The 22,022-nt window shown below is 41.7% G+C and overlaps 1 protein-coding gene and 1 long non-coding RNA gene across 2 annotated transcripts in view; both read left to right on the top strand.

The window, feature by feature from the left end:
• Window positions 1-22,022, top strand: part of C1H1orf21 (chromosome 1 C1orf21 homolog) — a 237,053-nt gene that overhangs the window by 39,594 nt on the left and 175,437 nt on the right. The window lies entirely within an intron of this gene.
• The window catches only part of LOC139357919 (uncharacterized), a 73,977-nt gene that overhangs the window by 28,318 nt on the left and 23,637 nt on the right, over window positions 1-22,022 (top strand). Inside the window, exon 2 of the long non-coding RNA XR_011611963.1 lies at window positions 1-22,022. This exon is cut by the window's right edge and continues 23,637 nt beyond it. This is a non-coding gene — a long non-coding RNA (uncharacterized lncRNA).

Genomic DNA, 22,022 nt, shown 5'->3' on the forward strand with positions numbered 1-22,022 from the left:
TGGAGGTCTTTAATTTAATTTCTGTTAAATGTTACACCATTGGCTTTGCCCCATCTAATTAACAGTGGAATAAGGCTCATGAATGGGGCCTGAATGTTTGGGTATGACTTCTGGCTCTAACCTATGTCACTGGGCGATGTAATGTTCTTAGATGTCAATCAAGATTAGCCATCCTGACCTCAGTGTGGGTATGAGATTAACTGAGATGGTGTATGTAGAAGGACTTTGCAGACCAGCAAATTCATGATAATCCTGGTTATGTTTTTTTTCTTCCTTGAGACAAGGTCTCGTTCTGTCACCCAGGATGGAGTGCAGTGGTGTGATCTTGGCCCTGCAGCCTCTACCTCCTGGGCTTAAGCAATCCTCCTGCCTCAGCCTCCAGAGTAGCTGAGACTACAGGCATGCATCACCATGCCTAATTTTTAAATTTTTTGTAGAGACGAGGTCTCCCTATGATACCCAGGCTGATTCCAAACTCCTAGGCTCAAGCAATTTTCCCATCCTGGCCTCCCAAAATGTTGGGATTACAGGCATGAGCCACCACGCCTGGCCCTGATCCTGGTGTCTTAAAATATGGAGTGTAGCCTGCCTTACCCATGGTCTCCAGCAGTCTTGCCTCCCTCTGCTGTTGCCTTATTCAGGTTTTTCCTGCTGCCAGGAATGCCCCCCTTTCTTCCCCTCTGTCACCTCTCAAAATGTTACTTAGCTTGAAAGGGCAAGGTCAGAGGCCAATTTTGAAAAACCTTTCCTCACTTGACTGGCAGAATTAATTTTTCTTACCAGGACACATTCACATGGCTTTGTTTACAGCACTGGTGTAGCCCTTATCTCAGTCCACCTTGAATTAATATTTGTTATGTCCACACTTCCCCCACTAGCAAGAGAGTTCCTTGAGAACGGAGACCATATAGTTTTTGTCTTTATGAATCTTCCCCTTCAGGGAGGCTATAAAGAGAGTCAAATAGCGATTCAATTGGGTCTTTGATATTGGCCATCCCACCCAGATTTATGCACCCAGCAGCTCTGCCAGTTTCCCTTCTGGCATTATCCCGATCAAGATAAAGATGTTGGAAAGGGCAGGGCCAAGGGCGGAGCCGTGGAGAAATGTGACCCTGTGTTAAGCTCTTCCTCCAAATTATTACCCAATCATAAATTATCTCTGGCATTGTTGTTATGTAATGGTGAGTCCTCAGAACAATGCATGATCAATTCGTCTGTCCAGGATTACTGAGGAGTCTCCTAACTGGTGGTCTTCTACTTTCTCCCTCTAATTTGTTCTGCACGCACCATCAGAGTGATCTTTTAAAAAGCCCGTCTGATTACATCACTCCCCTGCTTCAAACCCTTCAGTAACACACCTCATTGGTGTCAGAGCAGGAACCCTGAGGGACACCCACCCACCTCTCTCTGGGCTGCGCTCTGCCCTATTTCAGCCCCACAGGTTGTCTTTCAGTTCTCTGAATGCCTTCATCTCCCTGCTTATGGGATTTCACTTAGGCTCTTTCTTCTTGAAATGGTCTTCCTCCTGTCTTTTAATTTGCCAACTCCTGTCTTGATTCTTGGCTTAAATGTCATTTCCTCAGAGAAATCTTCCCTAATGTCCCTCTCTTAGCATCAGATACTTTCCCTTCTGAACAGTGATAATTATTTGTATAATTATTCCTAATACCTGTCCCTCCCAATAGATTCCAGGTTCCCCGGTACCTTGTCTGTCTAACCAAGGCATACTGGGTGCGATAGCACAATGCCTGACACATTGTAGGTGCTCATCTGATGATGGCTGAATAAATATAAAGTCTAAATTCATTTCTTTAACCTACATTTATTGAGACCCTCCTGTGTGCAGGGGCTGGGTACTTAGGAGATTCAGACAGGTAAAGGAACCACAGGAAGATGTCACCTTTGCTAGCACAGCCAATGGAGAGGACCAAGTTTCTAGGTCTGCCCAGGGCTGGTGAAGGTAAGAATGTTATGTTTGAACTGAATCCAGCTCTTATTTTACCATTTTATTCACCAGGTATCAGAGCAGCACAACACTGCCAAAATCTTGACACCCTAAGTGGACCAGACTTCCTGCTCACCAAGAACTCTGTCGAAACCAGGATATAAAAGTTAACTTGAGATGATATTCTTAGCGAATCCTTGTTAGTGCCTAGTGCTTACAAAAATCTGCTAAAGCTACTTTTTAGCTTCGACAGAAATCTCTCTTTACTGGTTTAGTTTCCTGAATCTACTCCCTTATTAAAAAAAAAAAAAGAAATCTGACATGTCTCTGTTTATTTGTATGAGCTTCTCTTACTCTGTGGAGCCCTAAAGATTTCTCAGAGAGGCTTGGAGGTCAGGAACTGTCCTGGATTGCTTTTTTTTTTCCCAGTGATTTTTGCCTTTCCCTTCTCACTTTCAGGACCAGTGAGACAGTTAGAGGTAGGAAAGAAGTGAGCACTACAGTGGAGTCTGGGTCCCTGGAGTTTTCTTCAGCTGGGTGATCTTGGGCAGGTTATTGAACCTTTCTTGGCTTTGAGCACCCATCTGTCAAATGATGCTGTTGAAATGAATGAAATTGATGTCTCCCTTCAGCTCTGGGCAATAGGAAGCTCCACTTCCTGATCTAGTGACCCTCAGCTCCAAAATATAGGTTGAAGTAACTCTGCCTTCAATTTCAGGCATTTACATCGTACCTTTTCCATCTTTGCCATCACCCTTGCTTGGAAAAATCTGTTTGGTTATCTTTCTTCTCCTTCCACCCTCCACCCACTTTCCTGTAGTCTTAGCTCATTTTGGGCATGGCCATCCTGACATTCTTACAGGTCTGAACTACTGTAAGGACCTTAGGACTTAGGTAAGGGCCTTATGTCCACTGGACTCCAGGGCTGGAGCACTCAATGACTTATCTAAAATAAGATCAGGTTGCTCAATTTTAAATACTAGTTCAGCTGTATGACCTTGGGCAAGATACTTAAGCCCTCTGAGTCTTGTTTCCTTGTCTATTAAATGAGGATGATAATAGACCCCACTTTAGTGGGTGTTGTGAGGTATCAGTACCTTCCTGAACCCAGTAATTTATGTATGGTGCATAATCTTTGAAAGTGAGCCATTTTAAATATTTGTGCCTTTTCCTATTTGTCAACTATTGGAACATTTTCCAGAAGATCTACACTGAATTCTTAAGCTCTCCCACATGGTATATCATTGTGTAAGGGACAGTATGAAACTTTGCAGGTAAACAAATGTGCTGCATGGAAAAAACATGTAACATCAGGGCATTACTTCAATGAACAGCTGAGAAGAGGAAGAGGATAGGAGGCAGGGAGGGACCAGAAGAAATAATTCTTTTTCTAAATGTTGCAAGAAGTGGTCTGCCAGGTAATTTGCATTGTGATTAGAGCAGCTTCAGATGGGAGAGAGAAAGAAAATGAAGAGGAATGGTCATACTTCATGTTGTATCAGAATTAACAAAATATACCTACATCCTACATTAAATATGACTTATACTTAATGATACAAACATCAAGTTGCAGTTGATTATTGACCTTAAAGTAATACTTTGTGGACATTTAAGCAAACATTTGTAAATTTTCATAGTTCTGATTTACTTTTGTATCTTAGAGCTAATTATGTTTTCCTTGGGTCTAGGATGTTTCCATAGGTCTGTGAAAAGTCTGTGGCACACTGGCTTGTGCTTGTGCCCCTGGTGGATAAAATGGGCCCAGACAGGGAAAGAAGCTGGGTCTGATCTGAACCTGGGCTGAGAACTCATTGCTTTTCTGAGGACCCAAATGCAGGGAGTGATGACATCTCTGCATTGTTATTAAGGATGTGCCAAACAAAAGGATCTGGTCAGGAAAATGGACTCAGGGCAGGGGCTGTGGTCACCCTGCCCCCCAACTTACCTTCCTTGTACAGTTTTCCCCATCTGATCCTACCCCTGCCCCCACCCCCCAACCCAGTCCAACACACATTTTGTCTCATTGACTCCAGACAACACACTCAGTCACTCATTTATTCACCAAACATCCATTAAGTGCACACTGAGGGCTAAACACTTTGATTACTCAGATGAATTCAACAGCGATTTGGTCCTAGAGGAGGGCATAGTCCATCTCTTTTCTATTTATAGCACCACTTGTAGAGATGGCCCTCAGCACGTCATTAGCATTGAAAGAATAAATAGATTCTGGGGATGGAGAGGCCCTGGTGTCTTCTTGGGTATCTTCTAGTTCAGCATGGAGTTCATGACACCCTCCTTACCCCCACCTGAGTAACTAGTTGTAGGAAAGGTCTTTGCATCATTTGTAAATTATGTCGTTTGCAAATGACATAATTTTTTTCTTAAAAAAAAAAAAAGAATCTATGCAAGTCTCTAATTCTAAAATTCTGTGATTGTATGATTCTAAATTAATTTTGGAAAGCAGGCAGACAGTTTTTGAACGTGTTTCCATGGACACTGTGGATGTTGTGTTGAGGTGTCTGCTTAGTCACATTTGGCACCATCTGGCATAAAAGAATTACTGGATTTTGGTGTGAGGGCAACTCAAGGTACTTAGAGGGATCTGTTGTTCTAAGATTCAGTTGAAATGTTCCAGCAGCTTAATAGCATAACCACAAGACAGTGTTTGGTTTGCCAGGTAATATACAATATACTAAAAATACAAATAGTATTTTACTTATAATATGTTTAAGAAATAACTTTTAGGATAAGTATATCCCATGTGATATACTTTGGAACACACTTATACTAAAAATAATCCAGGCCGGGCGCGGTGGCTCAAGCCTGTAATCCCAGCACTTTGGGAGGCCGAGACAGGCGGATCACTAGGTCAGGAGATCGAGACCATCCTGGCTAACACGGTGAAACCCCGTCTCTACTAAAAAATACAAAAAACTAGCCGGGCGAGGTGGTGGGCGCCTGTAGTCCCAGCTACTCCGGAGGCTGAGGCAGGAGAATGGAGTAAACCCGGGAGGCGGAGCTTGCAGTGAGCTGAGATCCGGCCACTGCACCCCAGCCTAGGGGACAGAGCCAGACTCCGTCTCAAAAAAAAAAAAAAATAATAATAATAATAATAATCCATTGTTTGGCTGGACACGGTGGCTCACGCCTGTAATCCCAGCACTTTGGGAGGCTGAGGTAGGCGGATCACGAGGTCAGAAGATTGAGACCATCCTGGCTAACACGATGAAACCCCGTCTCTACTAAAAATACAAAAACAAAATTAGCCAGGCGAGGTGGCAGGTGCCTGTAGTCCCAGCTACTCGGGAGGCTGAGACAGGAGAATGGCATGAATCCGGGAGGTGGAGCTTGCAGTGAGCCCCCTTGCACCTTGGGATGCTTGGAGTGCACCCCACTGCACTCCAGTCTGCGCGACAGAGAGACTCCGTCTCAAAAAAAAAAAAAAAAAAAAAAAAAACACACACACACACACAAACAAAAAAAACCCATTGTTTATCTGAAATTCACATTTAACTGGGAAGCCTATTTTTTTTAAGCTAAACCTGGCAACTCTAGGTAGCCTCTGTCTGTGATCTGTGATATTGAGAATATATCAGTAGAGGTAATAATACTGCACAAAAGTGTCTATCAGATGGTCAGAAACTTTTCAGCCATTAAATGTTTGATGTGCCAGTGACTTTCCTCCACTCTGAGCCCCTCCTCAGATGAGGATTGTGATTTCAAACAGCACAGTTTACGATTTATAAGACTTTGTATTAATGTTTGTTCTCCACCAACTATTAATAAAATGACAAACAACCATTCTATTAAAATCCTTAAAATGTCCATAAAAAGATACATAATTTGTATCTTTAGTAGCTACTTACATTTTGAAAAACTGACTTTTAAAATATAATTGGTGAAATTTGAATTTATAGAATTTATGAGTGCTTTTGGGGCTTAATTTTTCTTATCCGATAAGATAGCTCTGTAATTTATATGAGGTCAAGACCTGTTAATTCAAGCACACACCAGCATCTGGCCCCCAAATACCAGATTCTTCTACAGATTTTTCATCTTTGGTTCTCATTAGCCTTGAATATTTATAACTATACCCATTCATCATTCCTTCTTTTAAGATCTGGTGCCTCTGGTTCCATATTAAATTTAAAGTAGCTTTTTTCTAATTCTGTGAAGAAAGTCAATGGTAGCTTGATGAGGATAGCATTGAATCTATAAATTACTTTGAGTAGTATGGCCATTTTCATGACATTGATTCTTCCTATCCATGAGCGTGGAATGTTTTTCCATTTGCTTGTGTCCTCTCTTATTTCCTTGAGCAGTGGTTTGTAGTTCTCCTTGAAGAAGTCCTTCACATCCCTTGTAAGTAGTATTCCTAGGTATTTTATTCTCTTTGTAGCAATTGTGAATGGGTGTTCACTCATGATTTGGCTCTCTGTTTGTCTATTATTGGTATAAAGGAATACTTGTGATTTTTGCACATTGATTTCATATGGAACCAAAAAAGAGTCCATATAGCCAAGGCAATCCTAAGCAAAAAGAACAAAGCTGGAGGCATCACACTACCTGATTTCAAACTATACTACAAGGCTACAGTAACCAAAACAGCATAGTACTGGTACCAAAACAGAGCTATAGGCCAATGGAACAGAACAGAGGCCTCAGAAATAACACCACACATCTACAACCATCTGATCTTTGACAAACCTGACAAAAACAAACAATGAGGACAAGATTCCCTATTTAATAAATGGTAGTGGGAAAACTGGCTAGCCATATGCAGAAAACTGAAACTGGACCCCTTCCTTATGCCTTATACACAAATTAACTCAAGATGGATTAAAGACTTAAACATAAGACCTAAAACCATAAAAACCCTAGAAGAAAACCTAGGCAATACCATTCAGGACATAGGCATGGGCAGAGACTTCATGACTAAAACACCAAAAGCAATGGCAACAAAAGCCAAAATTGACAAATGGGATCTAATTAAACTAAAGAGCTTCTGCACAGCACAGCAAAAGAAACTACCATCGTAGTGAACAGGCAGTCTACAGAATGGGAGAAAATTTTTGCAATCTATCCATCTTACAAAGGGCCAGTATCCAGAATGTACAAGGAACTTAAACAAATTTACGAGAAAAAGAAAAACCTCATCAAAAAGTGGCCAAAGGATATGAACAGACACTTCTCAAAAGAAGACATTTATGTGGCAAACAAACACATGAAAAAAAGCTCATCATCACTGGTCATTAGCGAAATGCAAATCAAAACCACAATGAGATACCATCTCACGCCAGTTAGAATGGTGATCATTAAAAAGTCAGGAAACAACAGATGCTGGAGAGGATGTGGAGAAATAGGGACACTTTTACACTTTTGGTGGGAGTGTACATTAGTTCAACTACTGTGGAAGACAGTGTGGCGATTCCTCAAGGATCTAGAACCAGAAATAGCCATTTGACTGAGCAATCCCATTACTGGGTGTATACTCAAAGGATTATAAATCATTCTACTCTAAAGACGCATGCACATGTATGTTTATTGCAGCACTATTCACAATAGCAAAGACTTGGAACCAACCTAAGTGCCCATCAATGATAGACTGGATAAAGAAAATGTGGCACATATGCATGGAATACTATGCAACCATAAAAAAGGATGAGTTCATGTCCTTTGTAGGGACGTGGATGAAGCTGGAAACCATCATTCTCAGCAAACTAACACAGGAACAGAAAACCAAACACTGCATGTTCTCACTCATAAGTAGGAGTTGAACAGTGAGAACACATGGACATAGGGAGGGGAGCATCACACACTGGGGCCTGTTACAGGGTAGGTAGGGGCTAGGGAAGGGATAGCATTAGGAGGAATACCTAATGTAGATGATGGGTTGATGGGTGCAGCAAACCACCATGGCACATGTATACCTATGTAACAAACTTGCACATTCTGCACATGTATCCCAGCACTTAAGGTATTAAAAAAACATAAAAAGGAAAAGAAAAAAGATCTGGTGCCTCTGTGAGGAAGAAGGAAAAATACAGCCCCATGTCCTTGCAAAATTTATAGGCGTTTTGTGAGTTTAGATATTTGCTAAATTCCTAAATGAGAGGCTTGCAAAATCCTTAAGATTCCTCTGCTTTGTTTTTGCTGTCTTTATTGAAGGAAAAGAGAACATAGAATATAATTTTGCTGTCTTTTATTATTGTATTTGACAACAAGAGATGAGTTCTAGAATCTTCTTTTTTAAAGAAACCTCAGTCACATAATTTTTGACACCAAAATTCAAGATCAGTGGTATCCAAGTCAGACTCAAGAGGTACGTGCTACTGTCCTCTCAGGTTTGTAGAGTGAGGAACCACAAATTGCTCTCTTCGCTGAGCTGTCCCCAGACATAGGTGGATAGACTTTTTCATCTGCTGTGGCCATCCCCTGTTGGCCTCAGTGGTGAGGCAGGTCTGGCAGCTTTTCCCCTGATTGTAGGGATGGGGTGGGGTGTGTATGCAGAATGGTAGAGTCCTTCCTGCTCTACTCTTAAACCCTAGCCATGGAAAATTCTTTTTTCTGCTGTTCAGAGTGCCAACAGTGGCACTGGGGCTCTCTGCTGGGCTGGCAGAGAGGAGTGGATATGCGGAAGTCTTTATTCCCGAATCTTCTCTTTCTAAAGGACTGGTTTAAAACATGTCATGCATTCATAGTATCATCTGTATGCCTGTCTTTGTAAAGTACAGATCTGAACATGTTACTTGCACACATAGATGCTTCCAATTGTTCCCCTTACCTACAGAAAGAATTATTATGGAATAAATTCAAATTTCTTAGTACAATCTGCAAAGCCTTTCATGACCAGTCTCTTCCTATCTTCCTAGACCATTGCTGTCCATCGGGAATGTAAAGCAAGCCACATATGTAATTTAAAATTTTTTAGTTGTCACATTATAAAATAGAAAAATAAACAGATGAAGTTAGTTTTAACAACATATTTTATTGTATCCGGTATATCAAAAATATTATTTCAGCATGTGACACTAGTCATATTTCATGTGCTTAGAAGCTACACGTAGCTAGCAGCTACCACACTGGACCAAATGGTTTTGGTCTCTTGACCTTTAGTTCCCCTCAGACCCCAATCCTCTCCTCTCTTTCAATCCTAGGAACAATGCTTCCCTATTTCATACTTGGAAACATTTACATGAGCTGTTTCTCTCCCATGCCTGAGAAATTCCAGTCCTTTCTTTAGATTTTTAAGTATCACTTCTTCTGAGAGTCTTTCCCTAAGAGCCCATCGCTGTCCACTTCTCACCAAGGGCAGACAAAGTGCTCCATTCCCAGGGATCTTAAAACCCCTGATTCTCCAGCAGGCTTCCTCCCTGTGTACTGTAATTATTTTCCAGACTCTGTACCCATCCTTCACTAGACCATGAGCACTTTCATGACGGGGACGGTTTCCTGTTTATTTTTGTTTAACCAGCACTTAGCATGGTGTCAGAATACAGCAGGCATTCAATGACTCTTGAATACACACTGGAGTAAAAGTATGAGTGTGGCTAAGGCTAATACCAGGCGTCTGCTAAGCATTCCCCAAGGGTCTCTGTGGTGTCAACCACTTGATGTATATTACCTGATCCTGACTTTACTCTATCAGGTGGGTGCTATTTCCATGCGAAGATGCAGGGAATGAGACTCAAAGTCATTCATTCATTCATTCAGTCAGTAATTGTGTATTGGCCTCCAAATACCTGCTAGGCACTGTTTCAGACACTAGGAATAATAGCATTGGACAAAAGAGGCAGAAACTCTATCCTTTAGGAACTTAGATTTGGTTGGGGGAGGCTTATGCATGTAAGTGGATGAGATTATTTCAGCTAACTGAGCAATGCCAGAAGAAGACAGCATGGTAGAGTGCTGGCGTAGAGTGTGGCTCTGGGGCCTCCAAGGGCCCCTGTGAGTGGCAGCACTGGGTTAAGAATTGAATGATGAGAAGGGTGATGGAAGGCACCCATGAAAGGGTTCCGAGGAGGAGTTGAGATGAGCAACCCACATAAGATATTCCTAGAAATGAACTGGCCATGTCTGAGGAACAGAGCTAAGACTTTCATTCCTGGGCGGTCGTGAGCAAGGAGAATGGAGGGAATTCAGGTCAGAGAGGGAGGCAAGGCCTTGCAGGAGTTTGTTGAAAGTTTTTGGATTTTATTCTATGGATACTGGGAAACTTTTGGTGGGTTTTGAGCCAGGGAGTGGGATAATTTGATTTAAACTTTAGAAAGATCACTCTCCCTGCTTACATTATTACAGTAGTGGCTATTGCTATAGAGCCATGAGAGATAGATAATGGCTTGGATCAGGTTTGGAGCAATGGAGAAGGTGGGAGCTGGTTGGATTAAAATATATTTGGAAGTAGGGTATAGAGCATTACTGGTGAGATGTATGAGGAAAGTCAAGAACCGTTCTCTGGGTTTGCACTTCTGTCATTGGATGCCTTGACTGGGATGAAGAAAGCTTAGTGATTTTGAGGCAGGGCAGTCCATAGCTCTGGTTTGACTGTATTAAGTTCTGTTGGAATTTAGACATTCCAGCACTGAACTCAGGGATATGGTTCAGGATGAAAGGATACATTTGAGAGTCATTCACTTATAAATGGTATTTGTTTTTTGTTGTTGTTGTTGATTTTGAGACAGAGTCTCGTTCTGTTGCCCAGCCTGGAGTGTAGTGGCAGTCTCAGCTCACTGCAACTTCCGCCTCCCAAGTGCAAGCAATTCTCCTGCCTCATCTTCCCAAGTATCTGGGATTACAGACATGCAGCACCACGCCCAGCTAATTTTTGTATTTTTAGTAGAGACGGGGTTTCGACATGTTGGTGGGGCTGATCTTGAACTCCTGACCTCAGATGATCTGCCCACCTTGACCTCCCAGAGTGCTGGGATTCCAGGCGTGAGCCACTGCGCCTGGCGTATAGATGGTATTTGAAGCAAGAGACTGGCCTAGGACTGAGCTCCAAGGCACTGCAAATTTGAGGAGTCCAGTAAAAGAGAAGGCCACAGAAAAGGAGCCTGGAAGAACAACCAACTGAGGCAAAAGGAAATCTAGCAGAGTGTGGTATCACAGTAGCTAAGCTAAGAAAGTGATTGGAAGGCTGGAATCTAATTTTCAGCATTGGGAAGGACAAAATCTGAAATCTGAACAAATGTTTTTCTAAAATTAAGCAGAAGGAGGAATGATCAGTTGCAACTAATGTTGCATGGAGGTGGAGGTGGAGCAACATGTGACAAAGAAGCAGCCCTTGCCATTGCTGTGGGGTCAGAATGGTGAAACTAGTGAGGACAGCAGCATGTGGAGAGCAAAACCCAACAGGAGTGCATGGAGAAGAGAATGGGACATGTGGGAGAAAATGATCCAATAGAAAGGGAGATGCTGGTGATGGATGCAGGAGAAGGGAAAACTGCAGAAGAGAAGTCCTTGGTAGATGAGAAGGAGTGGGGAGCTTGGCCTTGGCAGAAGGCAAGTTTGTGTTACAACTTGTTGGAGGAAGGTAGGGTATATGGGATAGATGCAGCCACATTGGCGACATTATTATTGAGATGATGGAGTAGTTCTCGTTTTAGGGCATCTGTTTTCTTTTTTTTTTTTTTTTGAGACGGAGTCTCACTGTGTCACCCAGGCTGGAGTGCAGTGGCGCGATCTCGGCTCACTGCAAGCTCCGCCTCCCGGGTTCACGCCATTCTCCTGCCTCAGCCTCCGAGTAGCTGGGACTACAGGCGCCCGCCACCATGCCCGGCTAGTTTTTTGTATTTTTAGTAGAGACGGGGTTTCACCATGTTAGCCAGGATGGTCTCGATCTCCTGACTTCGTGATCCACCCGCCTCGGCCTCCCAAAGTGCTGGGATTACAGGCTTGAGCCACCGCGCCCGGCCTAGGGCATCTGTTTTCTTTATGAAGTGCATTATGGTACTAGTCAAGAAGAACAGGGAAAGTGTTTGAGATTTGGAGATTTGGCAGTGGTTGGCTTGGAGAGTGGACAGTGTACCTGCAAAGGGTGTGTAGAAGGGTGTAGTGCAAAGTCGGCAGCCCACAAGACACATTCACCATGATGCAAAGTTGCCATATCTACTTCTGAGGCAGAGTGGCGTTGGAACCCAGTTCTGCCCAGCCCCCAGGAGCCCTTGACATAGCAACATGCTTCCCCAAAGGAGAAAACAAAAATGTGACCTGACTATGCCACTTATTCCTCACTGAACTGACTGAGGAGTTGTTGGAACACATAAAGGTAATAACCTTTCACTCCCCTCTGCCCTTCCTAGGACTTCCCCCTTTCTCTTGCCCCTTCAGCTTTCCCTTTTCCAATAAACATCTTTTGAACACCTACCTGTGGCGGGTATTGGGCTTTGTGCTGGGCTGCAGACAAGGCAGGAGGTCCCTGGTCTCATGGAACATCTGTTCTAAGAGAGGTGACAGCTATAATGAGGGAAAGAAACGATGGCATATGATCATTTCAGATACTGATAAGCATATCAGTAAAGTCAATAAATGGGCAGGGAGATTGAGCAGTGGGTTGGGGGGTACTTTTGAAGGTCCCTCTGAGAATCTGACCTTTTTGCTGAGCCCTGAAGGGTAGGAAAAAAGGAATTGTTGACAACCCAAGGGCTTTTCTGTCCATGGTAGAGAAAAGGAGACTAGATGAAAGAGAGCCTGTGGGGTGGGGTGAGGAAATCCTCTTGACATTTTTTGTTCAGAAGGTTAAGATGTTTGAATCTCACCACAGAAGGATTCTCAGTATCTAGTTCCCTCTCTCTGTGTCCCCCTCGTTCCCCCCTATATTTCAACAACTGTTCATTTCTGGAAACAAAATCATCCTGCAAGCACAAAAAGAGGTTGGCATTCAGATCAGGCTTACTCCAAAATGAACTCAGAAAATTGACCTGAAACACAAAATCAAGCCTCTTGTTTCAGCAAAGCCAACAGCCATCGATCAGGAAATCCTTCTCTCATACGAAGTTCCACCCAGACCTTCCCTTGGCGCTTTGTTTTTCCTCCCATCTTGTTCTCTGTGTTTGGCTCCTATCTTACCTGAGAATCTGTTTTCTTTGCCTGGCGTCACACCCTGAGTGCAAAGGTAGTACACAGCAGTAAGGTCAAGGTGGGCAGGAGGCGTGGCGGTGTCAGATTGTTTGTGTGCTTGCTGGGTGGGGTCCAGAAGGAATTTATGTGTAGTCTCCAGCTGTAACACCATTTAATGCAGTGATCTTCAACCTTTTTGGCACCAGAGATCAGTTTCATGGAAGACAATTTTTCCATGAACGGGGGTCTTGGGATGAGTCAAATGTATTACGTTTATGGTGCACTTTATTTCTCTTATTATTACATTGTAATAGATAATGAAATAATTATATAACTCACTATAATGTAGAATCAGGGGGAGCCCTGAGCTGGTTTTCCTGCAACTAGATGGTCCCATCTGGGGGCGATGAAAGACAGAGACAGATCATCAGGTATTAGATTTTCCTAAGTAGCGCACAACTTAGATCCCTCTCATGTGAAATTCACAATAGGGTTCGCACTTCTATGAGAATCTAATGCCATCACTCATCTGACAGGAGGCAGAACTCAGGCAGGAATGGGAGCGATGGGGAGCTGCTGTAAATACAGATGAAGCTTTGCTTTGCTCACCCACCGCTCACCTGCTGTATGGCTTGGTTCCTAACAGACCGTGGACCAATACCAGGATCCCCTGATTTAATGGACTTTTCCTAGTGAAAGAAAAAAAAGAGGAGGCTAAAGAGTTCACTTTCCTAGGAACTCTCAAAAACAGACTTCTCATTCCTGATGAAGGTAATATAGAACTTAGCTCAACTCCAAATTCTGTATTGCCCTGAAAGTCCTGAGGAGGTGCTATTTTGAGAAAAAAGTTTCATTCTCCAGTTGTATTCCCTTTCAGGAATTTGAGAGTTGGAAGGGATCTTGCAACTTGTCTGCATCACCCAGGCAAGTCCCTTGGTACCTTCTTCTTTGGCAATGCTTTGTCTGGATGACTTGGTACCAGAAGGACAGACTGGCTCCTCTCACTGTTCAGCCCCCTCAAGTTCCATAGTGCGATGTTTCCAGACTCTCTTCACCTCACACTCCATGTAGAAAATGATCATCTTGGCAAGACACATTGGAGTGAATAGACAAGGTTGCTCAAGGCCAGACATGGACTGAGGTCTGGGGCTGGGCCAGTGTGTTGTTTCAGGACAGAGGGGATAATATGTTGGCACACTGAAAATCCATCGGCAGGTAGCTCTGCTGATAGATCGCCTTCCTCACTAGGTTCCATGCCCCTTGAGGGTAGAAGCTATGTTTTGGTGTTTCTTAAATTAAAAACCTCAGACCCTTGAGAAGTTCTGCAGCTGGTAGAGAGCCCATGAAAATATGGTTGCCTTAAATGCAACAAAGATCTCCTCAGTGGAAGGTGACCACAGAGATTACTTTCTTAAGTGTCATTGATAACCAAAGATATGTCATTGGGTTGCATTAAAGATGTGTCATTAAAAACTGTTCTTGGCTGGGCACAGTGGCTCACGCCTGTAATCCCAGCACTTTGGGAGGCCAAGGCAGGCGAATCACCTGAGGTCAGGAGTTTGAGACCAGCCTGACCAACATGGCGAAAATCCGTCTACTAAAAATATAAAAACTGGCTGGGCGTGGTGGTGCATGCCTGTAATCTCAGCTACTCGGGAGGCTGAGGCTGAAGAATCACTTGAACCGGGGAGGCAGAGGTTGCAGTGAGCCAAGATTGTACCACTGCACTCCAGCTTGGGTGACAGAGTAAGACTCTGTCTCAGAAAAATCAAAAACCAAAACAAAGCTGTTCTTTTTCTGTCCCTATTTTTGTGTGTTCACACTGATCTGGAATCACACTGCTCGGGTTTGGGTCCTGGCTCTGCCACTCATTGGCTGTTTCACCTTGAACAGGTTACTTCCTCTCTTGAGACCCTGGTTTCCTCATCTGTTCAGTGAGGATAATGAAATCATCTGGTATGTGATACTACCCAAGGGCTATCTATCTCCAAGGCCCTTGCTCTACATCACTCCGTCAGACTCACTCTATAGGAGCCTTTTACAATCTACACAGCCACACATACAACACCAGAAAAGTCAGAGAGAACATTTTTTGAGAGACTTTGCAATTTCATTAAATAAATACTGGCTAACAATGCCTAGATTTATTAAATACTTGGGATCAATCCAACAATTTGTAAAGTACTTGAGATCAATCACTCAACCTACATTGTGGCTGGGTGTAGTGGCTCACCCCTGTAATCCCAGCAATTTGGGAGGCTGAGGTAGGAGGATCACTTAAGTTTAGGAGTTCAAGACCACCCTGGGCAATATAGGGAGACTCTCTCTATTAAAAAACCAAAACCATTATGGGCTATTATCTTGTGTTTTGGAGTTACAAAGATGGTCAAAAGAAAGATGGTATGAAAAGTGGCATAAAAATGGAAACTAATGGCCGGGCGCGGTGGCTCAAGCCTGTAATCCCAGTACTTTGGGAGGCCGAGACGGGCGGATCACAAGGTCAGGAGATCGAGACCATCCTGGCTAACACGGTGAAACCCCGTCTCTACTAAAAAATACAAAAATCTAGCCGGGCGAGGTGGCAGGCGCCTGTAGTCCCAGCTACTCGGGAGGCTGAGGCAGGAGAATGGCGTAAACCCGGGAGGCAGAGCTTGCAGTGAGTTGAGATCCGGCCACTGCACTCCAGCCCGGGCAACAGAGTGAGACTCCATCTCAAAAAAAAAAAAAAAAAAAAAAAAGGAAAGTAATGATTTATTTAGGTTTTTGTGGTTGTTAATTTGGAAAGAAATAAAATGAAATAAGAATTCAGCTTGGTAGCCAATAAATTTTTCCAAAGACACTGAGATATATATTAGACATTATTTCTATTCCCTGAGTTCTGATTGGGGCATTGTCCTTTGAGAGTGAGGAGATGGATTTTTAAATCATTATTGGGAGAGGGTGGTAGGAAGTGATTTCCGATTTCTCCACAGTAGATATTAATTGCTTTGGTAGAAATTAGCGTGATTGAGACTTGCTTTAAGATGAACAACATCAGAAAACATATTGATTTCCTTTATTATTATTATTATTTATTTTTATTTGTTTATTTATTTTTGGAGACGGAGTCTTGCTCTGCCACCCAGGCTGTAATGCAGTGGCATGATTCCGGCTCACTGCAACCTCTGCCTCCCGGGTCCAAGCAATTCACCTCTCTCAGACTCCAGAATAGCTGGGACTACAGGCGCACGCCCTACACTGGCTATTTTGTTGTTGTTGTTGTTGTTGTTGTTTGTATTTTTAGTAGAGACTGGGTTTCACCATATTGGTCAGGCTGATCTGAAACCCCTGACCTCAGGTGATCCAGCTGCCTCGGCCTCCCAAGGTGCTGGGATTACAGGCGTGAGCCACTGCACCTGGCCTTTTTTTTTTTCTTTTTCTTTTTTTTTTTAGTATTAGAGGATGCTACCTAAATATTTGCCTTGAGGAAATCCAATGATTCTAAAAGCTCCTTTGAAAGAAATTTACTAAGAAGTTGAACAGAAATATTCTAATAAGTAAGATAGTAAGTTTGGAATATCTTTGATACTTATAGGACAGAGGAGAGAGGGAAGAGTTTGTAAAGTCTGTGAAATATATGTCACTTAAAAATATGTGTTATGTATTCAGCACTTATATTAAAAAATGATTAGGAAAACCTGGCTTACCTTTTCCAATTAAAGGGACCTGGCTGAGAGGCTGGCCAGATTCTACATTTTCCAAGAAAATCAAATCCTAGAAAGGTTGCATTTCCTTTTGAATGTTGACACCAAAGATAGCTCAAAGATAGAGGAGTTCTCCTTATTCAGTATTTTGAACTGAAGGATCCTATTTGATGGTTTTTGTTTGACCTAATGTCCTAGAAGTAAACTGAAATTCTACCTACTCCTTTTGGAGAGGCATCAGGGGAGAAGTACCCTCTTAAAATTCTAAGTCTTCTGATAGCAGAAAACATCCTCTTTTGGTTAGTGGGAATTTCCATTCCCAGCATACATAGGCATTTTTACCTCCTTACAGCTTCCTCTTGGTTTTTGTGATTGAGTTACTTTTAGCAAGTTACCTTGTTTCTCCCATTTCTTACTTAACTATGCTGTATCTTTTACTTCTCTTTCTCCATTAACTAATTCCCACAGCCCTTTTCTTAAACTTTTCCTACACTGAGAGATACTTTAAATCTTTTGATCTTCCTCTTTACAAAAAGGGGTGGCGGGGGGAAGACCTAGTTTGTCCAGAAATCGGGTATCAGATCTGCCCCCAAATCTTGATTCACAGTCATGACACAGTTCAGATTCATTCACTAGTTTGTTAGTCCTTGTATTCTTACTCAACCTAAGGGAACATTTTTGCTTTTAAATCCAATTCCAAAATAGGAGGGCAGTAGCAATGTTGAGTGATTATTAGAATGTGTGATTATTATGTGCAACTAAGCACATACATGACTTCATTTAAGGCTCGTACCACAGTCCCATGAGATAAGTTGTGTCATCTCCGTATTATAGATGAGTAGGCAGAACTAGTAATCCTAACCACTGTGTTTACACTGCCAGCTAGTACTGCATAGTAAATTTACAATTCTAAGTTGATTGAAAATTTATTTGTGTATTTAAAGCTGCTATAAACCTAAGATAATCTTAAATTTTTAAATCTGGTTTAGAAACATGTCAGAACATTTGACAATAATTAAAGAAATGTGTGAGCCCATTTTGCAAGTGTTTCCTGTTCAGCAGGTATTGATGTTTCTAGGGCTTGATATTCACTGGTAAAATTATGAGTGATATTAGTAAATGTCACAGCAAACCTTGGATTCCATTTAGTTATGTTGTAGTCAGTGAATGGAACAGCCTGGTAATAAAGTGTATCATGGATTTTCAAGTCAAAAGAAACTTGATTCAAATCCTGACTTTTCCTCTATGCTTGGATGACTTTGCAGGCCATTAATCCCTTCTAATACCAGTGTATTAATCTGTAAAATGGAAATAATATCTCATATGGCAATGGTTATATTAAATGAGACAATGTATGTACGTTGCTTAGACCTTGCACATAATATAATAACATCCAATAAAATTGTAGTTGTTCATAACAATCATCATGATCATAGAATCCAAGTTGGGAAGGATCAGACAGACTTCAAGATCAGACAGACTTAGTGCAAGTTCTGATTCTACTAGTAAAATGGCCTTTGTTAAGTCACTTTGCCCCTCTGAGTTTACATCTCCTTATCTGCACAATGTGGATAATATTTAACACAGGATTATAATAAAGATTACGTGAAAAGTGACGTCTGTAAAATATCCAGCTCTAATTGACCTTCACAATGATGATGAACCCCTCCCTTCAGTTGGCCTGTTGCCTGTCTTTTAGAATAGGTAGATGTGGGGCCTAGAATTATTAGAGAGCTTTACTTAATATTGGACATTAGTTTCCCCATGGCATGTATCAGTTTGGCTCTAATCTTATGATCTGAGTGATTGAGAAAGTTATTTTTGCTCTCTGGGTCATGATTTTGATTAGATCTAGCAATACTCTGAGGATCTCAACTCACTTACTTGATTGTTAAGACTAAAGTTCTTATTCTTCTATAATCTTTATCTCCATCTTCCTGGATACATTCTGTGCTGAATAAAACTATTTATATATATATAAAAAATTCTAGATCAAAGGAACATGTCAGGCAGTGATTAATATACATTAATGTGTGAATTGGATGGTTCAGTGCTCTCTGTGATTGTTGCTGGTGATTCAGAATTTAGTACTGAGATCATCAGCATTTGAAATAATTTAACATTGTGCGACAATTTATTTGATCTCTGCTGCATTCTTCTTGTCCAACTTTCTATGAAGCATTATAGTTGTGAAGTCAGTAATAACAATTATAATGTGCTGAGTTTTGAATGTGAAGAAAAGGTGACTAAAGCAGCTAAATAAAGAATTGTACTGTGCATTTTCCCAAAGGGAGTTCCTCTGCTTCCAGGCTCTTCCCTGTGGTTTAGGTGCAAAATCCTTTAACCATATACTTAGCATTTCTACTCCTTGCATGCAAATTTATTTTATTTCTGTGGACTCTTCCTCTGTGCCTTGCATAAAGAGCTCCGGGTGAGATTATTAACATGTAATGTAAGATCTCACCCAACCTGCTTTTCGCTGTTTGGAACTGGGCGTACAATCGCTATTCTGAGGTAGATAGTTATCTGGTTTTAAATCCAAGTTTTGTTCTCCACTAGATGCCAGATTTTATATTCCACCGGCTAACAAGTCTATAAATACCATGTTAACTTTCCTCCCTTCTCTCTCAGAAGGAGACTTCATCTCCTCTAGCGTTCATCAAGAACATATGCCCTGTTGTGGGCTCCTGGAACCCTGAAAAGAAAATTTCATTTTAAACATACTACCTGTAAAAGATAAAATAGGTTTGTCTACTTGGTGTTATTTAAGGGGCACTGGGAAAGTTCTTCATTGCAGGTTATTTCCTCCAGTCATTACACTGTTGGTGATTTATTTCTCTAGGATCCACATCCCCTCCTCCCCCAAGCCTGCAGGGACAGCACTGAACTTCCCTTTAACCAGAGGGAAGGGAAGGATAGAGCTGCAGAAATGGTGACAGGCCAAGATCCCATTGGTGTGGAGTCCCTGAAATGGGGTCGTCAGGCACTGGATACCAAGCCAGTCCTGAAGTACACTGAATCGCACTGTTTAGAGCCTCCTGTCCCTGCTGGGGAGGAGGTAAGAAGGCGCAATCCCACGACAGGTGGTATGTAAGGGCAGTGTTTTCCATAGCGACCGGAAGCCAATCATGGCCTTTGAGAATGAGCTGGTCATTGAAAATTCTTTCAATTAAAATATTATTGCCTTAGGGGGAATACAGCCTCCTAAAATGCCTTTCATTTCAATTTGTGTAACCTGTGTCTCCATGGAAGATTTTGCCTCCCAATGAATGTGACAGTCTGGAAAGAGATCCCAGGGCCTAATTGTCAGCCTCTGCAAAGGAAGATTTTAAATGTTTTCTTCCTTTGCCTCTTATCCCTAGCTTTATATAGTAACTACCTTGGTTCATTGATCTTCTCACCCACTGATTCTCAAAATGAACTGGTGATATGGATTGGCTGTGTCCCCACCCAAATCTCATCTTGAATTGTACTCCCATACTTCCCATGTGTTGTGGGACAGACCTGGTAGGAGATAATTTGAATCATGGGGGCAGTTTCCCCCATACTGTTCTCGTGGTAGTGAATACATCTCATGAGATCTGATGATTTTATCGGGGTTTCTGCTTTTGCATCTTCCTCATTTTCTCTTGCTGTCGCCATGTAAGAAGTGCCTTTCACCTCCCACCATGATTCTGAGGCCTCCCCAGCCATGTGGAACTGTAAGTCCAATTAAACCTCTTTTTCTTCCCAGTCTTGGGTATGTCTTTACCAGCAGCATGAAAATGGACTAATACAATTGGGTTTCAGGGTGCCTACTTACTATCTGTCAGATTTTGGGAAGTTATGTTAATTTGGACCTACTTCCTTTATGTAAAAATGAATATATAATATATATCCTTCTGTCCATCTCACAAGATTGTTGTGAGTAAAGTGAAAAAAGGTGCTATTTTCAAGCATTCAATGAACCCGTGATAAGTACCAAGTAGGAGTTTGTGCTAAGTACAGAAGTACTTAACTACTTAGGAGGTACTAAGTACAGAGGTACATGGTCCTCTAGGGAGATCAAAAGAGGACTCTTCCAAGCAAAGAAGATTCCTTCTTCTCCTGTTGTATCCTCAGTATATTAACACCTGGGGTGAATATAATATTTGTTCAATGGTCATGTGTAGTCTGACTTGTGCTATAATATTATATGTGATGCAATATGGGAAAATAGCAAGATGGTGGATTACTGCTTTCATGGAGTGTACACAGACCTCTCAGTAGAGACAAAGTTTGAGTTGGGCCTTGGTGGATGAGTAAAGCTTCATGAAAAACTTAATATGTTGCCCTTATTTTTTACACTTTGCAGAGGACTGTCATTAGTTTCCATACTGGCATGAGGGAAGCTGTCACTGACTTATGACTTGTCCATTCATTCTAATAAAGTCACCTCACAGATGTGTTTATAAATGTATTAAAATCAGGCATGTTTTCAGAGAAAGTTTTTAGAATATAAAATGTTATAATGTAAAACCACGCCCTTTTTTCGGATGTCTCTCTCTGTCTCTGTCTCGCAAGGAGCTGCTCTCCTCTCTCCTTTCTTCTATTAAACTTTCCACTTTTTGCCTCCCCCAACCCCCCCAAAAAGGAAAAAACTATTAATTTTCCGGACTTTTTTTTTTTTTTACCTGATTCAACTACACTTTAAATTAAAACATGCTTTGTTTTTAGAGCTGGAGTTTGTTGCTAACGAAAGGGTAATTATAGTTCACAGGAACACTCAATGCATTGGAACATACTTGCTGTAGATATTTAAATAAATTTTTTTCTTTTGAGGCAGGGACAGGAGAAGAGCCAAAGACAATGAGACAGGTTTTCTGGAGGGGGCTGGTTAATGGAATGTGTGTGGCCCTTAAGAGGGCATTAGTTTGCAGAGCCTTATGTTTCTCATAGGTGCATTTTGTAAAACGAAAGTTTTAGTTCCCATGAAAAAAATGTTACATAGGGATAATGGTGAAGATCAATCAAAAGGGCATAATCATAACCTTAGATCTCTCTCTTTATTACCATTTTATCATAACAATTACATTAATATAATATTATTGGCTAAATATTTCCCTTGCCAAGTAGAAGGATGTGATTGTATGGACACTATGTTTAGAGGACAAAATAGTTACCCATATGGGTGATATGGTAGAAACTCCTGTGAATATTCTTGGGAGAGTAATTCTTTAAGCACAGATAGACTTTTAATGATAGACTTTAGAATTCAGGAAATGCTTCACACTTTGGATCAAAGTAAATGCAAAGCACTTTAGTCTTTTCTTCTTCATGCCTTTAGGATTATTGCAATGGATGTCAGTTACTAT

The sequence above is a fragment of the Macaca nemestrina genome, chromosome 1, assembly GCF_043159975.1.
Source record: "Macaca nemestrina isolate mMacNem1 chromosome 1, mMacNem.hap1, whole genome shotgun sequence".
Lineage (NCBI taxonomy): Eukaryota > Metazoa > Chordata > Mammalia > Primates > Cercopithecidae > Macaca > Macaca nemestrina.